The 18,674-nt window shown below is 45.7% G+C and overlaps 1 protein-coding gene across 4 annotated transcripts in view; it reads left to right on the forward strand.

Moving 5' to 3' along the window:
* Positions 1 to 681: 681 nt before the first annotated feature.
* The window catches only part of Fnbp1 (formin binding protein 1), a 103,875-nt gene continuing 85,882 nt past the window's right edge, over positions 682 to 18,674 (forward strand). Inside the window, exon 1 of one of the 4 annotated variants that reach the window (XM_048812903.1) lies at positions 682 to 803. The gene's annotated coding sequence lies outside the window, so the exon portion shown is untranslated. The remainder of the gene's footprint in view (positions 804 to 18,674) is intronic. The other 3 variants (XM_048812895.1, XM_048812893.1, XM_048812896.1) reach the window with 3 other exon arrangements.

Genomic DNA, 18,674 nt, shown 5'->3' on the forward strand with positions numbered 1-18,674 from the left:
GGTCTTGGTAGATAACCTGCATTTCATTGACCATTTCCAGCTGTTAGACTAAACTGCAGGGCTGTTTACATTTCCAGCCCCTCCAGCACACCCAGGCTATTAATCTGTCTTGGCAGGGAAGTGGCTGGCCATTCTGATTGTTAAACTTCTAGCAGTCTCCGGAATAAGGAGTACTGAGACCTGGTAACTGTGAGAGCAAAATATTTAAACAGACAGAAATGGGAGGTGGGAAGGAAGGGAGGTGGGTGCTTGTAACTGGAAAAAGGCAGACCAGAACCTTGACAGTTTAAATGTAACTGTTCAACAAAGGAAGTAGATTTGGAGGTTTATCTGCAAGGGGTTTGCAACTCCACCCTGTCATGCAGGAGAATGATAAGCAGGTTGAGTGGAGGGTGGGATTGGAAAAATGAATCCTTGTGAAATAGTTTTTAAATAGGGGCCGATTTAGGGCGTCCATGTTTACTCAGGAAAGGATCCAGTAGTAGCATTAACTGAAAAAGAAAAGTTATGAGGAAGGGGCCTAATGGTTCTGAGGAAATAACTCCAAAAATCCCCCATAGCTTGAAAAGATATTTGTGTGGACCTTGAGAACATATAGAAAGAAAGGGAGCGGGTAACCCAGATAAGGTGTGTTCTCGGTTTACCAACTCTAGGCCAAGTTCCCATCGCCTGGATCCACACCACCACAGGGTGACACTGATACATAAGCGCTTGCAGTTGCCAGAAGGGCTCTAAGCGTCTACAGATGGAGGCATCGTCCGAGACCACCCAGCTCTTATGTGTGGCCCCTGGATTTGAACCAGGTAAGTTCTCTGTGGTCCCAGCAGCGCTTTTGCTCTGCCCATTTGGGAAGGTGATTTCAAGTCTGAGGGTCTTGGCGAAACATAAAAAATCACTGTTCTCAGAGATCTGAAATCAGGCTGTAGCCCCTGAGTCCTTCGGAGCTGCTTAGTCGCTGTCTGCCTGGACGCCCCTAGCTACAGTGCCGGACATCACGGTCCCAGGCCCCCATCCCACCGCGCAGCTCTGCCAGGCTCCTCGGGCCTCCGCGGAGGCTGCGCGGTGGGAAGAGCGTGCAGAGAAGCAGGTCGGCGCGAACGGCTGCAGGGAAAGTATTGTTCTGCAGCCCCGAGCGGCCCCGGCGGTGGAGGAACACCGGCCTCATCAGAGCCTGGGTAATAACAGGGACCGGCGAGGTTCAAAGGCGAGCGACGGTCCTGAGAGCGCACAGCGCGGCTGCCCATAAGTAAAGGGGAGACTGACACAGTCCTCCGGGTTTCAGGGCCGGCGGGCACTGGCGCCTCCCAGCGCGTCCTTCCGGACCCCTGGGCGACGCGCCCCTGTGCAGGGAGCCGGCGAGAGGGTGGGCCGGGCCGNCGGTCCCCGCCTTGGGTTTTGGGGTGTCAAGGACGAGAAGTGAGGTCTTCCCTCTGGAAGCGGGGACTTGGGACCCGCGCCGTTCGGGGCGCACTTGTTCTTTGGGGCAACTCGGATCCTGAATTTGAGGGGGCTGCGGCGTTTGGCCTGGAGGAGGAAAGTAGTAGGAGTTAGAAGGCTTTCGTTATCCATTTCAGGAAAGAGCATTCGCAGGGTAAGCCGTTCTTTATCTGCTGCCCAGAGGAAACAGTTTCAAGTGGGTAAGGTCGGCAGTGAGGGCTGCCTGGGCCGGTGCCCTTAGCCCGGGGTAAACAAGCAGCTTGGTGCCTAGAAGCTGTCGACGCACCGAGAGCCTCCAGGCGACCCAAGGCAGTTCACAGGCCATACCCGCGGGGAGAGGCTGTTTGGGACCCAGATTGTTTCCCTGCCCTCCCCAGGCTCTTGGGGAGATCACTGGGTCAGAGACGGCAGTGCAGTGGTCAGGGGCAAGAGCCGCGGAAATCTCGATTGTTGCCCTGAACTGTGCTCAAGAACGCTGTGGCCCAGGATGAACTCCAGGATGAAGCAGAAGTGCCTGCTTCCTACCTTTTGGAATTCCATTTGTGAAGGGTGTGGAGGAGAAAGTGTGGGGTGGTGGTTGCTGTTTGGGATGAGGCCAAGAAATCTCATGTCAAAATAAAACAAGGTTAGAGCAATTACAGAAACAGAGCGCATCCTCCCTGAAAGAAAAAAAAAATGGGGCTTTAATTGTTTTTACATAACCATTTCTTAGGCTCCAAAGCAGCTACTGTTAGTAATACTAAAATCCTGAGGGCAAAAGCTCCCTTAAATTAAGATAATTCATTTTATAAACATCCTCTGTCTAAAGGGATTCATGACAAAATTTTAGCTGATGTTTACAGATATTCATTTTGAAAATAAATTAACGGTTTAACATATTTGCACCCAATTAGGCAGAGATCCACTCCTTTAGGTCTGTGTTTCTTTCCTCTTCAGTGCCTCTTCTACTTACTTTGACTTTTTTCCCCCTTTTGTATTGGGGATTGAATCCTGGGGTGCTTTACCACTAAGCTACATCTCCAACCCTTTTATTTTTTATTTTAAGACAGAGGCTCACTGAATTACTGAGGTCAGCCTAAAACTTGAGAGCCTCCTGCCTCAGCCTTCACAGTTGCTGGGATTACAGGCAGCCGCCTCTGGGCCCTGCTCCCCTTTTATTTTTTTAGGTTATTTGAGGATGGGGGAACATATCAGAAATAATCCTCATCAAGAGGATATAATTTCTTTTCCCCAATGTTCAATTTATGGAGGGAAAAATACAATATGTTTCTGAGTGAAATAGGGACAGACATGGAGGTAAGCATTCCATAGTGAAGTCGGTGAAATGTCACAGCAGGTATCTCAATCAAGGGGTGGGTGGCTGGGAAGAAATGATAAAATAGCTCCCACTGCCTGCATCATTCTGTAGATATTTCTTTTGAGAATGGAGGGAAGGGAAAGACGACAAGGACAGGAGTCACTGAGAATAAATGGATGGGGGAAGGTACTGGGCATGATATTGACCAGGTTATGTGTGTGTGGTGTATGGCACGATGAATCCCACACTGAGGTACAGTTATGATACATCAGTAAAAAGCAAATGGGGGCTCAGTGGTGGAGCTCTTGCCTCACACATGTGAGGTACTGGGTTCCATCCTCATTAAAAAATAAATAATTTTAAAAATTAATTTTGTTTAAAGGTATTATAAATAAATAATGAGGTACTGAAATGTATATGAATGATACAAAATCTTGCGCTTGCCTCAGAATTTGCAGTGGTAGTGGGTGGAGGATATTGAAACAAAATTGGTCCTGAAGGTAGTTATTGTAATTGGATGATGGCTGCAGAAGAGCCCCTGCTCGTATTCCTTCTACTGTGTATGCGTGAAATTTCTACATGAGAATAATTGAAAAACATTTTAAGGTAGAAATTGTGAAGTATTGGAACATTTTTTTCACTTGGTAACTTGAAGAGGAAGAGTGAGCCAGTCAGCAGGTCTGTAAGTACAAATACGGGCCGAGGGGTTGTTTTCCAAGGCATTCCTGCCTGGGGAGCTCTGCCGTGAGCCTCTTACTGTTCAGTGGAGGTGAGGGAAAGAGCACAGTACTGCAGGACTGAAAAAGGCCACATTTTTAGTTTTAATTTGAAATGCAAAGACACACAGGGCAGCCAAATGCCCATCTTCAGCTGCCTTAACCTATTAGTGGTTGTTGGGATTAAACATGAGAGCAGCTGGAGCTGAAGAACAGGCCCCCCATTCCTGGTGGTCAGAGGTTGAGATGTGCGGTGCCTGGGCAGCCCAGAGGAAAGCAGTGATTGAAGGTTTTCCTTAAATGGTGGCTTGGGATCATGCACATGTGTAATGAGATAATGACGGGGCCCTAAAGCCTCACTTGGCAGAGTCATGCTTCTAGATGGAGAGACCGCCTATGGTTTGGGTGGCCCTCAGTTATTTGTAACAGGTGGTTGCAGCTTGCATGGACCTTCACAAATGCAATCAGACTTTGCACACATTGTAGGACTTTAGTGAAGTCCACGTCCTGCATTTTAAAACTGCAGGTTTCAGGGCTGGGGAGGTAGCCCCGTGGTAGAGTGCTGGCCTGGTATTTGCAAGGGCCTGGGTTTGATCCCCAGCCCACAGGAATTAAAAAAAAAAAATGCATTTCACACTAAAGACCTGCTTTTAAGCCACATCCTGCTTCTAGAGGTAGTTAAACCTTTCTCTTGTTCCTTGAATATTTTATAAAAATGAATCATATTCTAGGAAAGTTTTGAGAAATTGTCATTGTCAGGAAGTTATCGTGCAACTATAAAAATGAACTCAAAACCTGTAATTTGTGATAATTTTATTGGATTAATTTATATTTAAGTTGGGCTTTTGTTTTGTTTTGGTGTGGTCCTGGGGACTGGACCTGGGCCCTGCGCATGCTGGGCGAGTGCTGCACCATCTAGCTACATCTCCAGCCTCACATTGGGCTTTCAATTTTTTTTTTTTTTTTTTTTTGGTAGGGGGGTGGCTTTTGTTTTGTTTGTATCAGAATGTTATAACAAAGTTAAATGGCTATTTTAAAGAAATTAGGTTTGGGGCTGGAGTTGTGGCTCAGTGGTAGAGCGATTGCCTAGCATGTGTGAGGCACTGGGTTCAATCCTCAGCACCACATTAAAAAGTAAACTAATAAAATGGAATTTAAAAAAGAAAAGAAAGGAGAAAGAAATTAGGTTTGAATAAAATTATCTCTGGCCGGGTGCAGTGGTGCATGCCTTGGAAGACTGAGGCAGAAGGATCAACTTAGTGAGACCCTGTCTCAGAATAAAAAATAATTAAAAAATAAAAGGGGGGTGGCCAGGAATGTGACTCAGTGTTTACATGCCTCTGGGTTCCATCCCTGATACAAAAGGAAAAAAAAAACTCATAAACTTTTCATAAATTCACCTTTGATTTTTTTAAAAAGTTTATTGAACAGCTACTGTACAAGGCCCCTGTTCGAGTCTGTTGTCACAATATATACATTGAGTGATCTCTACTTATTTCTATGAAAGCAGATAAATAGGTTTTACCTCTAGGCTGCAACATCAGAATCAAAATAAACATTTATGGCTTCTTTCTTTCTTTCTTTCTTTCTGGTGCTGAAGATTGAACCCAGGGCCTTGTGCACGTGAGGCGAGCACTCTACCAACTGAGCTCTATCCCCAGCCCTTATGTTTCTTTTTTTTCTTTCTTTTTTTTTTTTACAGTGCTAGGGATTGACCCCAGGCCTCATGCATGCCAGGAGAATGCTGACATTTAAGTTTCTATGTAAGATTAACCAAAAAAGGCCTGGGGATGCAGCTTAGTGGTGTAGTGCTTGTGCAAGGCCCTGGGTTCAACTTCCAGAACCACCAATTAAAAAAAAAAAAAGTAGAAGAAGAAGAAGCCAAAAGGCATTTACTTAACACTTTGTTTAAAAGGTAATATCAACAGGGTAGACTTGTCTACCACCTTTTTGAAATTGTGACTGGTCATTGGAGAGATGGCAAAGCAAGAGTCTTGGAGTGGGTTTTTTGTACCTATTTATTGGAAGGCAGTGACAGGTTATTCAAGTGTCGGTCCAACTTTTTGTTAGCTGGCTCATTAGTGTGACATATGAATAAATCCATTGGAAATTTTAGCTCTGTCACCATTGCAGGTTTGCAGTTCCCAGATTCTTCATTGACAGACCTGGTTTTGCTGTCACCTGGTGTCCTCTGCACCATCCTTATTTCTTTTTGCTCAGGTGCTAATGAGAAACGAAGCAGCCAGCATACAAGAAAAAGAACAGGGAGTCCCGAGCAATACATGTTGGTCAGCTAGTGAGAAGCACCTCAGTATATTCTATGTGAATCCTTTCTGACCTGTGTTTTTAAGGTAATGTCAGACACATAGTGTACGTCCACCTATGCTGACTCTATTGACATGGGTTGCAGGATGCACTTTGAATAGGCAACAGTGTAAGAATCATCTACCTACTGTCCTGGGAACGATGCCTGACTCCATATAGGAGTTCAATAAATATTTACTAAATGAATGATCGAGTTCTTTTTTTTCCCTTTTGTTTTAACATTTACTTTTTAAAAAATCGTAAGAAGGTCATTATAACACCTTCCTGCATTTTCAAAATTATACTTGGCAACTTTTACATAGTTCTAGGTACCTTTTTAAAGAAACAGTCTCTTTTTAGAGCAGCTTTAGGTTCACAGCAGAGTTGAGTGGGAGGTACAGAGACATCTCATTTCCTCCAGCCCCCACCCATACGTACAGGCCAACCGTCTAGGTACCCTTTGTCTTCTGCTGTGTATCTGGAGGCCTTGCGTGCTAGGCGGATGCTCCCCCCCCCCTCCAGCAACACCCCAGAGGCTCTGACTTTTAAAGTCAGGTTGAAAAGTTACTACTCCACTGTCATTCATGCTACTCATGCCTGATAAGTATAGGTGTATTTATATAGGAAATTTAAAATGTGTTAAAATTTTAAACAAGGTAATACTTAATCTTTTTTAATCTTGAAGTAATTATTAACAGTTTGAGGTTTTGAGAATAATGACTTCTCCTTGCTCCCTTGATGGCTAAATCGGAGCCTTAACAACCGTGCACAGCTTTCCTGCCCTTTCTTCTTTGCCCTTCAAAGATTCCTGTTTGGGAACAACATAGCAAGGCTGCCAGGCGAGGTAGCGCTTCCCCAACTATGGGGGCAGGACAGAGTTCCTAGGAAGAGAGGATGAATGAGATTAATTCTGTCATCTTCACTCCAACACGCTTGCACCCCGACTTTCCTGTGAGCAGATGGTAATTGAAAGGCAACAAAACTGGGGCGGCTTGGTGGGTCCAAGGCTCCTGTTCACATCAGCCTGTTGCTTTTTCCTCCTGCGGTAGACAGGATCCTGCACAAAGCCTGTGCCGCATTTGGTAGGTAAAACTCCTTCGAGTCCCCCAAGGAGTTTGTAAGGGTCCTCCCCTACCGTGTGACCGCTCTGCCACTCGTGTTTCTGGAAGGACTGTCCAGGATCTCCTGCTTCCCCTCTTCGGCCGATATTGCTTCCTGCAAGGATTACTCATGCTCCTGCATCAACACCACCCATATTTAAAAATAAGGTTTTATTTTGACACTTAAAAATTGCATGCTACCAAGAATAAATGAGTGCCCTGGGAAATGAATCTAATTAGATTTCAGAATGTGGGTGTGAAGTCTCCTGGAATTCGTGTTTATGAGGAAATATTTGTCTCCTGTTTTAGCAACGTGTACTCTTACTAGCTAGAGCCTCACGGGGTGTCAAGTTTAAAATTTTTTTAAATCGCAAGAAGCCAAATATGCACATTATATTAGAGAGCAATTTGGAGATATATGAGGTTTTAAAAATGCAATACCACTAACAATTGTTGTTGTTTTCAAGTGTGACCCAGCTGTCTTGGACTCAAGGACCCTCCCACCTCAGCCTCTCCAGTACCTGGGACTATAAGCTTGTTTGTTTGTTTGTTTTGGGTCTTCCAATGAGAACCAACTTTAAAATTTTTTTTTTTTGTAGTTGTAGATGGACAGAATTGACTGAATTTTATTTATTTTTATGTGATGCTAAGGATCAAACCCAGTGTCTCACATATGCTAGGCAACCACTCTGCCACTGAGCCTACAGCCCCAGCCCAGAACCAACTTTTTTGGGGGGGTACCGGGATTGAGCTCAGGGGCACTTGGCCAATGAGCCACACCCCCAGCCCTGTTTTGTATTTTATTTAGAGACAGGGTTTCATTGAGTTGCTTAGTGCCTTGCTTTTCCTGAGGTTGGCTTTGAACTCAGGATCCTCCTGTCTCAGCCTCCCAAGCCGTTGGGATTATAGGCGTGTGCCACCGTGCCCAGCCCCAGAACCAACTTTTATTTCATAAGCCTCATCCTATTTGTAAGATTTTGTGTTAAATTTACATAACTTCCATTGTTGATACTAACCAACCAACAAGAAAAGAAATATAGATGGGACTTCATTTCCTTATTGCAAAAGCCTAAGTCTGTTCACATTTAGACTATAACATTACATGAAATATATGGTGTTCCCTTTTTCTTTTTCTTTTCTTTTTTCTTTTTTTTTTTTTTTTTAATTAGGACATGCCATTCTAATACTCAGAATTAGTCTTTGGTTTGGTTTGGTACTGGGGATCAAACTCATGGGCATTTGATCACTGAGCTACATCCCCAGTCCTCTTTATTTTATTTTTTTCATTTTGATACAGGTTCTCATTAAGTTGTTCAGGTTGGCTTTGAACTTGCAAACCTCCTGCCTGACCCTCCCGGTTATTGGGATTATAGATGTGGGCCATCGCTCCCAGCCAGAATTAGATTTTTGCCCAGGATTTTTTTTTTTTTTTTTGCTACCGTGGATTGAACCCAGGGATTCTTTACCACTGAACCACATCCCTAGCCCTTTATTACATTTTATTTAGAGACAGGGTCTCACTGTTTTGCTTAGGGCCTTGAAATTCTTGAGGCTCGCTTTAAACTTTTGATCCTCCTGCCTCAGCCTCTCAAACTGATGGGATTATAGACATGTGCAAGGGTGCCCAGCTCAGAATCTGATTTTTCATAGTAATTAGTTCACAATTCTTAAACTAGCTTCTACAGTTTCCTTGTATCCATTTCAGCAGCTACAGATTCCATTTGTACTTTTGTAGTCTGTGTTTTCTAAAACTGGAAACAGCTTATACATGCCTAAACTCTGGCCATCTGGTACCATTTCACCTGTATGCCGATCACGGCAAGCCCTGCTGGTAAGTGCTCTCATCCTTGAGTTGGTTGAGAGCTTGCGGCGCAGCCACTCCTGCTGCTCAAGTCCTTGGTGCAGTGACGGTGTGGGTGCAGGAGGTTGGGGAGTAGCCCTGTGACAGGAAAAGGGAGGAAAGCAGCAGATCAGAACACCAGGCCCCGTGTGCTCCAGAGCAGAGATTACCTAATCAAGGAGTCGCACTTCCTGCAGAAATGGTCCGACTCCTTTCCCCCACCTAGCTCCTTTGTTAGCCGGGGTTCGCTCCATGAAGAGTGGGACCTTGGCTACCATCTTGCTCAGGCGTAGGCTGGGGTGCTGTAGAAAACATGACCTCAGCTCAGAAGATGAGGCCAGCCTCAGGGGACACGCCTGGCAGCTGGGCAGCCAGTGCTCTGCGAATCAGCCCCACCACTGGAAACCCTCTCATGATGGAGCCGCTGAGGCTCAGATGGAAAAGAACTCATCCAAGTTCACAGAGTAGAAACCCGGATTCAACCCAAGGTTTTTCAGGCTATAGATTCCCTTCTCTATCTTTTTATTTATTTATTTATTTATTTATTTATTTCCTTTTTTGTGGTGCTAGGTATGGACCTTACACATGCCAGGCAAACACAGCCACTGAGCTAGGGCCCAGCACCCCTCCAAACACTGTCTATCTATTTATACCTTTATTTTATGTATTTATTTTTTATATGTGGTGCTGGGATCAAACCCAGTGCCTCACACGTGCTAGGCAAGTGCTCCACCACTGAGCCACAATCCCAGTCCCTCCAAACACTTTTCTTAAGTGCATAACTTTAAAAGTTATCATTATTGTTTGTTTGTTTGTTTGTTTTGGTCACTAGGGGTACTTTTTTATTGATCTTGCTAACTTGCTGAGACTGGCTTGGGATCCTCCGCCTCAGCCTCCCAAGTGTCTGAGATTTCAGGCCTGCACCTTTGTGCCTGACTATTGTCTGAACTTTTTCACGTAGACATTTTCAAACAAATTTAGAGAAAACAATGTTACGAGCCCCCATGTCCCCGTGACCCAGCTTCACGGATGATGACGTTTTGCCATTCATTGTCTTGTGTCCACGTGTGCTTTTGGAGTCCTCAGTCTCTGGTGCTATGCGTGGTCATGTTCTGCTTCCTTGCTTTTGTGAAAAACCATACAAAGGACTCAAATCCCCTCCCCGCCCATCTTTTAAAACATGAACATAGAAAGAAAAAAAAAAAACATGAACATAGAAGAGAACTGACATTTGTCAAGTGCCCAAAGCACCTTGGTTAGGGGATTTCAGTACAGCCTCCATAACCTAAAAAGCACCTGGTGAATTTGCCTTTTGTCTCCATCTTATGGATGAGTCTCAGAGGGAAGTCACTTACCAGGGTCACCCGGACAGTGAGGGCTACTTCTAGAGTTTTATCATAACTTGTTTCTTTAGTTTTTGTTTTTGTTTGGTTTTATTCTTTTTTCAACACAAAGTAAGTTGATAATAGTTTTAAAAACTGCACCTTCTGTATCCGTAGCTCACAGTTCCCCATCCCACCCCTCACTCCTGTGAGGTTTTGCTTTGTGAAACTCTTGGGGCCTCTCATATTGACAAGCCGTGACTCACACTGCTGTGGCTGCGGACCTCGCAGCAACAGTCATGAATGAAGTTTAACACCAGCAGGCTGTCTGCTGGTGCTAAGTGATCCTCTCCTTCTTTCAAACCCAGAGTTTGGGGTTCTGGTGCTGGAGGTAAGCCCGGGGCTCCTGCATGCTAAGCAAGTGCTCTACCACTGAGGTACACCCTCAGAGATTAGTTTGTCTGGATCCTAATGATTAGTATCAAACTTCCGACTTTGTGTCTTACAAGCGTGCCTTGGTGAAAGAATTTATTTCTTTACGTATTTTGCAGTGCTGGGAGTCGAACTCAGAGCCTCACTCCTGCTAGGCAAGTGCTCTATCATGAGCTACACCCCGCAGGCCCGTTCAAGGAATTTTAATTGAATGGAGAAAGAGCAAGGAGGAATCTAGGTATTGGCCTCTTTGGGGTACTCCATATGTCACAGGCAGGACTCTCAGTTTTGCTGCTTCTTCCTGGGTGTGGTGGCACAGGCCTGTAATGCCAGTGACTGGGGAGGCTGAGGCAGGAGGATCACAAGTTCAAGGCCAGCCCTGGCAACTTAGTGAGCCCCTGCTTCAAAAAAGGGGGTGGGGCTGGGGACTTTGCTGTGTGTTTGGCCCCAGATTCAGTCCCCTGGACTAAAACAAAGCAAAACCAGAAAACAAAGTTTTGGTTCTCGAGGAACAAGAAACTAAACATTTTCTCTCATATCTACAGCAAAAGAAAACTTGGCGCCTTGGAGGAAGCTCTTCCCCTCCTATTTGTGCAGCCAAATCGAGAGCCGATTCCTGGATGTCGCACTGGGGAGAAGGGTGCAGGCCCTGGGCCACCTGCTCAGCTCCGGAGCTCGGGCTGGGCGCCCCGCTGGCCTCATCTAAGGTTATTAGTGTTGTTGTTAGTGTTGGGCAAGTCCTTGCATCTCTGTCCCTCCCCTTCCCTGTGAGGACGGTGCTTGCCTTTCTCTTCACAAGGAGGCGCGACGGTGTGGGCTTGTCTGGAAAGTGCTCTTTGATTCTTGGCTGAGAGGTGATGAGTAAATGCACTTACCATAATGACGGGAGGGTGGAGGAGAAACCCAGCTCCTGGGAACACATCCGTGGGGACAGATGTCCCGAAAAGTGAGTGGTTCACGTCCTCGCCTTTTTTTTTTTTTTTTTTATTGTCAATGGACCTTATTATTTATTTCTATGTGGTGTTGAGAACCGAACCCAGGCCCCACACATGCCAGGCAGGCGCTGTACCCCTGAGCCCCAGCCCCTACGTCCTAGCCTCTTGATTTTCATAAAAATCGTTGTTTCTAAAATTCTATTTAAATTGAAATAACCTGAAGCCAGATGTGGTGGCGAAAGCCTGTACTCTTAGCTACTTGGGAGGCTAAAGCAGGAGGATCACTAGTTTGAGGGCAGCCTCAGCAACTTAGAGACCCTGTCTCTAAATAAAATACAAAAATGGGCTGAGGATGTGGCTCAGTGGTTAAGCACCTCTGGGTTCAGTCCCAGTATAAAGATTAAAAAAAAAAAAAAATGGCCTGATATCAGGAAAGTGCCTAGAAATCATTGCTTTGAAAAGTAATATGGATTCAAGAGGCCACACCAACTGTATAACTATCTTTTCCTTTAAAAAAAAAAAATCACAAAACAGACTCCTAAACACTAAAATACTGAGTTTTGCTGTATACCTGAGTCTACTGAAGAGATCATATTTCAATCTGTCCCTAAGGGTCATAGTTCTTTTTGGCTATTTTTACCACTTTTTAAAAAAAGTCCTACTGAAGTCACATTATTTCTCCCCTCAAAAAGCTGGATATTTGCCACGTAAGATAATACTATGTGTCAACTTAGTTTGGGATTGATTTTTTTCTTAGCAAAGATAGCTAAGACATTTTAAAATATTTATATTTGAAGATACACATGGAAATTCCTGGTGGAGCCTTTGACAGTGTTAAAGGCATTTGGATTTCATGAGTGTAGATGTGCATGCAGATTTATCTGTATGGGCAGGGGCGGGGGTATAGCTCAATGGTAGAGCACCCCTGGGTTCAATCCCCAGTACCAAAAAAATTAAATAAATAAAACAAATGAATAATGAAAATAACTTCCGGATAAGATAGAAAAACAATCAATCTGCTTGGGACTTATTTTACCCCTTCCTGTGTGTTTTTTGAGCATCTACTAAGTACCAACATATGGTTCCTATTTTTTTTTTTAGAATCTTTCTGTGCTGTCCAGCTGGCCTTGAACTTCTGGACTCAAGCAGTCCTTCCACCCCAGCCTCCCAAGTAGCTGGGACCCAGCTGCAGGCCGCCATGTCCTGCCAAGACCAGGTTCTTCCCTGGGGTAGTTTGTAGCCTGTAGATGCTGAGACAGACAGAAGCCACAGTGCCGCATGGTGGGGACAGTGGAGGGTAGCTGTGGAATTGTGTGCCCAGGAGCGAAGCCCAGCTGCAAAGAGCAGCACCAAGCCCAGTTCTGAAGGTCAGGTGGAGGTGAGAGGCCAGTGGGCGTCCAGGCAGAGGGGTGGTCCAGCCGCGATCCGGAGGCCCCTGGGTGTGGGAGGCCATGAGCTTTCGGGTGAGCAGGGCATGTGGCGGGAGCCTGGGAATGCAGACTGGCCGAGAACCACGGAAGGACGTGGCTTTACCTTGACAGCCCGCGAGAGACCCTCGGCCTGGGGAAGGCAGGCTCCGCTGGGCCAGTATTTCAGTCTCATTCCTTTTTCAGGTATTTTTTTGGTTTTTTTACCAGCTGAACATAAAACTCAAACCTCCATCGCTTCTTCCTCCCCAGTTTCTCCTTCGCTGGCGTAGTCTGGAGAAGGCGGTCAGCTTTTGAACCTCAGCTCAACAAGATTTTGTGGTTGGAATGTAGCATGCCTGGAAGTGACTCACATAACCAAACTCTCAAGACTGATGAACAAACCTAAATGCACTGGGGTCAGGTGGTAGGGAGCGCTGGTGATCAAATCCAGGGTCTCATCCCCAGCCCCAGAAAGCAAAACTTCAACGTCCAGTGAGGGGTACTAAGGAGCCTGGATATTCGTATTTGTTGATATGAACATTCTCTTCCCAGAGGCTGATCTCTGTGGCAAGCTAAGTTCTGCACCTCGGTTCTTGGAGAGCATAAAATCAGAATAGAACTGGGTGAAGATAATGGCTGGTGACAGCAAGCTCTGGGAGCCGGAGGCACTTGTCTCCTCTGGAGGGATGGATCTACATTAAGGCTGGAGTGGAGCCTTTTACTGATACTGTGTGGACGGTTGTTTTAACCCATTCTGTTCTTTAGGCAGAGGGCAGCATAATTAGTTATGTGTAGATCTTTTTTATTTTAATCTCTGTTCAAAATTGCATCTCAAAGATGGCACCAAGATTGGATGTTGGGTATTTATCTCATCACTTTCCAAATTGGCAAGACTGAGAACCAGTCATTTTATGATCTATTTACATGTTTTCAAGAATCTACACTTTGAGAAGCTCCCCTACGGTTCTGATATGGATTAGGTAGTGCCATTGAGCATTGTGCTGTTTGGTTTCTCATGCATCCTTAATCTTTGCCTTTTTTTCTTTTTTTCTTTTTTAATACTGGGATTGAATCTGGGGCGCTTAACCACTGAGCCACATCCCAGCCCTTTTTATGTTTTGTTTTGAGACAGGGTAGGTCTCACTAAATTGCTGAGAGTCTAAGATGCTGAGGCTGGCTTTGAACTTGCAGTCCTCCTGAGCCACTGGGATTACAGATGTGCACCTCCACAGCTGCCTGCTTATTTTATTCTTTACAATGAATTCAACATCTAGCAGCATCCTGGGGCTGCTTCTCTCCTCAGCCAGCCGCTTCCATGCCGTTTTCAGGCCCCCCTTCCTTCTGGCTTTGTGGTTCACTTGGTTCTAATAAGTCATCATTTCTTAAATCAAATAGTATTGCTGACCACCTACTACGTGGTAGGCATCATTCTGAGCCAAGAAAAAGGGCAGCGCGTATCAGATACTCCTGGGTACCAGCGGTAAAGGGGCAGGAAACCCAGGGCGTAGCGGACGTGTGCAGATCTGGTTATCCAGCAGACGCTTAAATATGCGCATCTGGAGTTTAGGGAGGAGACCTAGGCTGAAGACATAAATATGGATAATCTGAAAGCTAGAATTTAGAGGGTAAAATTCCAAGCTCTTGGCATAGCTAGAGTCCTCCGAGCACCGTTGTTTAACTCTGGACTTCAGGACACCTGTCATTGCCCTCCTGACGGTGGCCGTGCCCTCTGGTTGCTGAAGTGTTCACCTTACTAAGAACCATTGTGTGAAACTTGTTTTGGGGGTAGACTGTAGGGTTGATTTTGCAAATCCTCTTATAAGAGCATAACAGCGGAGCTTGAGGCTTCCAGGTGCTTAAAGGTGAAATTATTCTTCCCGGTCAGAAATGCGCAAAGCAGCAATCAATGGCCGCTGGCGGGCAACCAGTCTTTGGTAGCCATCAGAGTTAATGCCACCCATGGTTCACTTTAATAGGCTTTTACAGACAGTCTCATAGAATAGACTGCTCCTTTGAAAACTGCCCATATGCTTATTCTGACCTATGGAGATGCATAGAGAAGCTCAGAACTCATCAATCCGCACCTTGTTGGCTAAGACTTCCTGTCGTAACACATATTGTGTAATTTTCCTCCTATCTTCTCAGAGACGGTCTAAAACGGGTACTGCCAGGTCACCAATGAATCAGATTGGGGGGACTCTCCTTCACTACGCGCCCTTCTGTTCTGCAAGGTGTCCGCCATACCCCCATCCTCATGCCATTCACAACGTGACTTTGACACTCCTCTGTGACGGTCTTGACCAGTGAGAGTGGTGAAGCGCTACCATGTGGTTTCTGAGGCAGAACTAGAACATACCACACACTCTTGCCCCGTTCTTCCGGGGTGTCTACTTTTCCAACCCAGCGCCATGTTGTTAAGAAGCCCAGTTGGCCCCGCTGGAGAGACCCCAGGAGAAGCCAGTCGCAGAGGTTCCTGTTGACAGGCAAACAGCAGTTGTCACCAGCCACCAGCCAGAGTCCCAGCTACGGCCCAAGCCATGTGTTCCTATCCAAATTCCTGACCCACAGTAAAACGGTTCTTTCCCACTAAGTTTTGGGGGTGATTTACTGTACAATAATAGTAATTGGAACAGTATCCTTGGATGTTGTAATAGATGGTAGTAACAGTATCCCCCCCTTTTTGGGAGGGACACTTGGGATTAAATTCAGTGGGACTTTACATTGGAGCTATACCCCCAGCTCTTATTGTGTGTGTGTGTGTGTGTGTGTAGGCTAAGCACATACTCCACCATAGACCTGCACCCCTGAACCCCCTCATGTATTAAAGGACAGGGCGACTATGTGTCTCTTTATTCCAGTTTAAAGATAAAATGAGATCATTTTCTCTTTGAAGAAATCCCCTAGAATATGAAATTGAAAAGTTGAGAAACATTTAAGAAATTTCAATCTTATTTTCTCTGAAGATGACAGAGTAGGAAAGTAAGATGTTCTGACATGAAGACATTAAGACGAATTAGAGGCTGGGCGCAGGGTATGCGCCTGTAGCGCTTATAATCCCAGAGGCTCAGGAGGCTGAGGCAGGAGGATCCCAAATTCAAGGCCAGCCTCAGCAACTTAGTGAGTTGTCTTTATCAAAATAAGAAGGACTGAAGATGTAGCTCAGTGGGAAAGAGCCCTTGGGCTCAATTCCCAGTACAGAAAAAGAAAGAAAGAAAGAAACTCAATGAGCACTTCCTTGTTTCTGGTATAATAGAAGAGATCAAGGAATTGGGTACAAACCAGGCCACAGGAAGAACACTGAGTCCCTTCAACTGTGTTCTTAGGTTATCTGAGTCCTGTTTCTGCTTCATCCCATGAGGACTGGTTCATAGGAGAATGCGTCAGTGTCGATTATAGCCCAGTAACTAGTTCTAAAGCTAGAATCTCCATGTAGAATTTTATGTATAGTTCCCACACTAGCTCACAGAAATGTTAATAATGTTAATAAGAGGCTTGTAAAGGGTTCAGTGGTTTAAAAGTGGCACATAAATAGAATCATTAGGGCCACTGCTTGAGTCCTCAGGCTCTCCACTAGATTGAATGTCCTGGGTGTGACTCTATAGGCAAAAATACCAAGGAGTGTTTTGCTGATCAAAAACTTTTTTGGCTGAGAAACTTGAAAGGTTTACTCTTCAATTCATTTTGTCACTTTGGTAGTTTGGCAAGTAAGTAAAGTAGGTAAATAATACCGCAGGCAGGTACTCCGTTCGATAAAAGTACTCTAGCTCAGAGGCTTTAGAGGCTGAGGCGGGAGGATCAAGTTCAAAGCCAGCCTCAGCAACTCAGTGAGTCCCTAAGCAACTCAGTGAGACCCTGAGCAGCTCAGTGAGACCCCGTCTCTAAATAAAATACAAAGCAGGGCTGGGATGTGGCTCAGTGTGCGAGTGCCCCCGTGTTCAATCCTCAGTACCAAAAAAGCCCCCCGGTTCCTGGTGGAGAGGGAAGCAGGACGGGCCTCCTTTCCTCACCTTCTGGATTTCCTTGGATGAAAAAATTGATCAAGAAAGTGGAATGAACAGTCATTAGACAAAACCCTAGAGAGATGTTTGAAGCCGTGGGGTGGGATGAAGACTTCCCGGTCATTCCACGCAGACCCATGAATTCTCTTTGATTATCAAAGGAAGATTGAGAACGTGTCAGCTGGACAAGCAGGCAAGGGCGTCCTCATTAGCTGTGCTCTGGGTCTCACACTTCGTGCTAGTCTATAAAAAGAGCTGTCTGTCTAAAAATAAATGTTTGTTTGATGAATGAACCCCACCTAGCTCACATGCTTGTTGTGAGGGGGCTGGCTGTTAAGCTATTGCAGATGTAAGCTGAACTAAAGATGATAGGTATTATCCTAGCAGTTGGGAGGCTGAGGCAGGAGGATCTTGAGTTCAAAGTCAGCCTTGGCAAAAATGAGGTGCTAAGCAACTAATGAGACCCTGTCTCTAAATAAATTACAGAAAGAATAGGGCTGGGGATATGACTCAGAGGTCAAGTGCCCCTGAGTTCAATCTCTGGTTACCCCCCACCCAGAAAAAAAAATTCTATGTATTGTAAGTCCCAGCTCCCCCGGAGGATCACCTGAGCCCAACAGGGGTGCACGCCTGTAACCCCAGAGATGCAGAAGGCTGAGGCAGGGGAATTGCAAGTTCGAGACCAGCCTCAGCTGCCATCAGCTTAGTGAGACCTGAATCAAAAAATAAAAAGGGCTAGGGATAGAGCTCAGTAGTCAAGCCCTCTATGGGTTCAATTCCTGGTACTGGGGAAAAAAACCAACCAACCAACAAAAACCAAATATCCTCTGTATCCTGACTCTCCCCTTGGCTGAGACCAGAGCAGCTGGAGAGGAGAGAAAAGTCCCATTTACATACTGTGTGCTGAGCCGCCTTGACTTGTGGTCCGTCTGAGGACCAGGGTCAGGCACTCAGGAGGCACAAGTGAAGAAAGAGAGACACCTACCACGGAGTGCAGGGGCTGAGAACCAGGCAAGGACCCTTATTGAAGCATGGTGTCTTTTTGTTGTTTTTGTTGGATTGAACCCAACAAGGGAGCTACATCCCAAGCCCTTTTTACTTTTTATTTTGAGGCAGGGTCTCCCTCAATTGCTGAAGCTGGCCTTGAACTTGCAGTCCTCCTGCTGCAGCCTCCCCAGTCACTGGGATTACAGGTGTGCGCCACCACACCCAGCTGTTTAGTTTGTTTGATGCTGTGCCACCAGCTTCTTGTACATAGTAGATGCTCGATAAATGTGGCTTTTGGCAAGGTTGAAATGGCCTTGATTTTTGCCCTTCGTCAACACATAGTTTAGGCTCTTAATTAACAACTGCCACTTGCAAACATAGATTTTTAAAATGTGCCTGTGGGAGCCAGTTTTAAAGAAAGTGGTATTAAAGACTGAGATCCTTTTTCTTTATTGTCATGAAGTGAAGTAATGAAAAACCGTCCCGGCCTCCGAAGAAGAGACACAGACGGCTAGCAAACATGAAAAGACGCTGAACGTTACCACTGGCGCATAGCCCTGTGGCTCTGATCAGAAAAATGTAGGGAAACAACATGTGTCGGGGGTGCAGGGGGAGGAGCCGGACCCCCAGTCGTTGCTGGTGGGAATGCAGAATGGCTCAGCCGCTGGCAAAACCCACGGCAGCTCCCCAGAGGCTAGACAGCATCACACCATCTGATCCTGCCCTGCGGCTGGGAGGTAGAAACCCCGAAGGACTGAAAACCAGGTTCAAACAAATAACTTGTATAGGTTCGTTCACCAAAGCCAAAAGTCAGGCCAGGCACAGTGGCACACCCTGTAATCCTGCAGTTTGGGAGGCCGAGGCAGGAGGATTGTGAGTTCAAAGCCAGCCTCAGCA

The sequence above is a fragment of the Marmota marmota genome, unplaced genomic scaffold, assembly GCF_001458135.2.
Source record: "Marmota marmota marmota unplaced genomic scaffold, marMar, whole genome shotgun sequence".
Classification (NCBI taxonomy): Eukaryota; Metazoa; Chordata; class Mammalia; order Rodentia; family Sciuridae; genus Marmota; species Marmota marmota.